Genomic DNA, 4017 nt, shown 5'->3' with positions numbered 1-4017 from the left:
AAAGAAAACATGGATCGACGGGATCCGATCCATCGAAAGGCGACTCCAGAGGAGGAGGTCATCCGCTGCCTTAGTGAGGATGTTGCCGGCGTGGCACCCGGCGTTGTTGAAGGTAGCGTCGTTCCGAGCCTTCCAGACCTGCACAAAGAGGCCTTATTTTAATATATCACACATATGGAATCGGAGAGATAGATCCCAATGTATATATAGATAGAGTATAGTTCTTGAGATAAATATAAAAGAACCCGATGAGATGGCTAAGTAAAAGTTTTGCATCACTATATAGCTAGATCATATATGTTTGGTAATTATTGAAGTAATCAGCCACAGATGATCATGAATTTCTTACACTGAAGTCAGGAAAGTATGTCAATATATTTATAGAGAGTAATTACAGTCTACTTGATTACACGTCGGTCGAGGAAACTCATACGGATGAATTTCAAGTATTCTTAAAGTGGAGTAACATCCAACTATGTTGGCAATTTAAATTTGTATGTACTTTAAGCTTTAGAGTGTTCGATGGCATTTACTTCCATGCGGTTTCGTTTTTCACTGCTACATTATTTTTTCTTAAAATATTTGTTCACTGCTACCTTTAACTCTACATAGGAGAATAAACATTATGTTTCATGATGATAACAGATCACCATGGACGGGGAGTGGGCGCAATACAACAGTGTTATGCAAAATGAGCTTGACGTCTTCATGACGAACGAACACAACCACCTATTCCAGTACAACCATGGAGATGAGATGTGTGGCCTCGTTGGAGCCACTACCAACGTGGGCAACCCTGATGATGCACACGCTGTTGCTGCAGACCAAGGTAACAACAACGATGGAGAGACACATAATGAGCAGAGAATGGTGGCAAGGCGTGCCAATTATCACCGTCTCCGCGGAGAACAAATCCATCGACTTGAAGTGTACAATACATACTCAATCAATGTTTCTTACCTATCAAAGATGATGTGTACTAATCCATTTTCGTTAACGTAATATGTAGTGTGTTCCGGGAATGCCCTTATCCAGATGCGAAACTCCGGAAACACCTTGGCGAGAGGCTTGGCATGAGTGCCCTGCAGGTCAAATTGGTTCCAAAACAAACACACCTCCAGCATGGTATATATATTCAATTCTTTTCCACAGTGAAGTACATGAGATTTGGTCTCATGGGTCACCTAAGACAGGCAGTTATGCAAGCTTTACTGTTAAACAGTAGAAACTCCACAGAGCACAGTAGCATTGTTCGTCATCCTGATATTACAATGTACTACGATACTCCCTTCATGAACATGGTAGCATACTTTGCTAACCACTAAAATGACACATACCTGAAATTAATAAATGCAGGGCAGGATGCAACTACGGGAGACAAAGAATCTTCAAGGAGAGAACCAGAAGCTAAAAGATGAAAACAAAGCCATCAAGTGGGTTGTGCAAAACAAGACATGCCTCAAATATGCAGGTGATGCTACAAACTAAGGATACCTCGGAGTGCCAACGCCTATGTACCGAGAATATGAGGCTCAAGGAAAAAATCGAACGTGTGCCACCGCCTATCATACCGAGGGTCTCCACCAAAATGGCATGTGGCCCCTATATACCCGCAACTAAGCACACCATCTTCCGTGTTAGCCAACGTCACATGAACCCTAGTTTCGCTTTATTCTTGGGCTAGCAAATAACGCGCCATGATGTGTGTGTATGTACACGACTTGGCCGCTAGCTTGTTTATTTCTTTCGGCAGAGTGTTGTGGTTGCTACGTGAGATGGCACGAGACCTAGCAATTGCGGCAGCAATGTGGGGATCGTGGAGTGAGTGGCTTTGGGATGGCATTTCCATGAAGCTCGGTCCACCTCATGTCTTTCTCCTCTTCCTATTTGTAGCCGAACGGCTCAAGTAGTGGCCAAATAAAGAGACAAGCAAAAACAAAAAATGTGCATGTCAAATACCGCATCAAGAATTTTGTGTGCCTTGTGACATTTCATCATGTCAGTGTGTCATTCATTGATATAGCTTTCCCGTTGGTCCTTTTTTTCGAATACGCACGAGTGTGTCTAATATTCATTATAGAAGAAAGGGGATGAAGCTCCCCGAGGCCACGCTTACAATGTTTATTTACATGCGCATTTTATCCGACACCACCCAAGTTCCTACTCCTTTGCTTGCCATCCACCATGCACACTCCTCGGTGCGTGCATCTGCAGAGTCATGAGCGGAGCAGGATGATGAGGACCTGCGGCGAGCTACAAGTAGTAGTGCAGAATTCGGTGAACCGGATGGTGCCCAAGAATTATGCCAAATGGGCAACTCTGTCGCGTATGAATCGGCAAGTGCAGGGCTACTGCAAGGCCGTGGAGCACTGCACAGTCAGGGAGCATGAAGATATGAACGAACTGACGACCATCCTCCGGCCTGTGCCCCAGAGATGATGTGCTGAAGTAGTTAGGCACGATTTTTTTTTTTTTTACTTTTCGAACCTTTGTTGGCCACGGTTAGTTGAGCAAGCAGCCAACGGTTCATGGATCGGATCGACTCGGAGGTTGGAAGAAAGCAGTCGGAGCGACGAGCAGCCAGCTTCCGTTTGCATGCAGTGCGTGCATTTTCAATGTTATACTGGAGTGATACATCACTGCGGGGGCAAAGGCATGGTACCAGTTACTCCGGGCAACCAGCACATGTGCGAATTATCAGTTTGCCTAAGATATGCACAAGCGCAAAGGTGACCCTCAAGATCATTTGTTAGTTCCCCGACAAACAAAAAAGATACAATTGATTCGTTTTCTGATGATCAATTCATGCACGAGATTGACACATCTCCAGTGTTGTTCGTCACCCCCACTGAATTCGTACAGACGCTCTTGCATGTGTAACTCAACCTCGTTTGTGAAATCTCCGCTAGGCGTCTCCTAGATCATGTGTTAAACTGAAAAGGGGTTTCCGTCGACATGCAAGTTGATCAGTCAGTGGCGATTGAATGGTCAATCGTCGTTAGTGACTCGAGAAAACTAGCAAGCTAGGAGGGGCTGCCCCACCGAACCGTTTTAGCAGCGGGCTGGAAATGGATCTTTTCTGGACATCCACTACCACTTATTGCTTCACGATGATACCATCCGTGTAAAACACATTTCGAAAAAGCATATGGAAAGCGTTAAGAATCAGTGGGCGGATTACAACCCAACCTCTTTGCCACTGCTGCTAATATTTTTTGATAGATCGTTGGTGTAAATGAAACATGGTCTTCTCATGAGTAAAGCACCGATGACCGTATCGCCATTTACCGAAAAAGGCTCTCGCCCCGCTTTATATTATAAAGTAACCGCCCAAACCAAGCATCCAACAAGGTTCCAAACAAGCCCACACACACGCACACGGAGGTCCACAGGTACACAAATAAGTCACAAGGGTCACACGCACACCGTATCGCCATTTCACCAACCGGTTTCGCACATATGGTTCGTGTGTCGCGATAGGAGTACCAAAGAAATGCAAATGATTCGTGCCTTGACCCTAGCTAGTCCTAAGCAACCATTGAGCAAGTTGCATGCAAGCGCATTTGATCGTTAACGCCCACGACTGCGACTTGAGATATGCAACCTTCATCGAGAAAGCAACGTACATCTAAGAACGTACCGAACTTGCAGTCAACTTCCCATTTGGCGCTTTCCACTCTGAGGGAAAATACGATGCATGCAGCCATAGACATGCATGGTTTCCATTTGTTTTCAATGGATGCTCAATCACTCTGATACTGCTCCACTTACAAAGGCGATCGTGGCCGAGCAGAAAACGAGCCCCACCACTCTCATATTTAGGTCGAGCCTTTTGTGCTACTTTGTTTTTTCCTTTTGTCCCCCGCTACCCTGCAGTTGTATATCCTTCCTGATCATGTAGACTAACTACTGAAAATTCGCACGTGCACACAGCTGCCAAGCCCTGCCCGACAGCTCAATTGCCTCGCGATTGGCGAAGTAGTTGGATACTGCACGAGTGTATAGTAAGTTTCAAGT

At 45.3% G+C, this 4017-nt stretch overlaps 1 pseudogene; it reads left to right on the top strand.

Moving 5' to 3' along the window:
• The first annotated feature begins 651 nt into the window (after positions 1 to 651).
• Positions 652 to 1620, top strand: LOC119280982 (annotated as a pseudogene).
• Positions 1621 to 4017: the final 2397 nt, after the last annotated feature.

Source organism: Triticum dicoccoides, chromosome 3B, assembly GCF_002162155.2.
Source record: "Triticum dicoccoides isolate Atlit2015 ecotype Zavitan chromosome 3B, WEW_v2.0, whole genome shotgun sequence".
Classification (NCBI taxonomy): domain Eukaryota; kingdom Viridiplantae; phylum Streptophyta; class Magnoliopsida; order Poales; family Poaceae; genus Triticum; species Triticum dicoccoides.
This window is presented reverse-complemented; position numbering and strand designations above follow the sequence as displayed.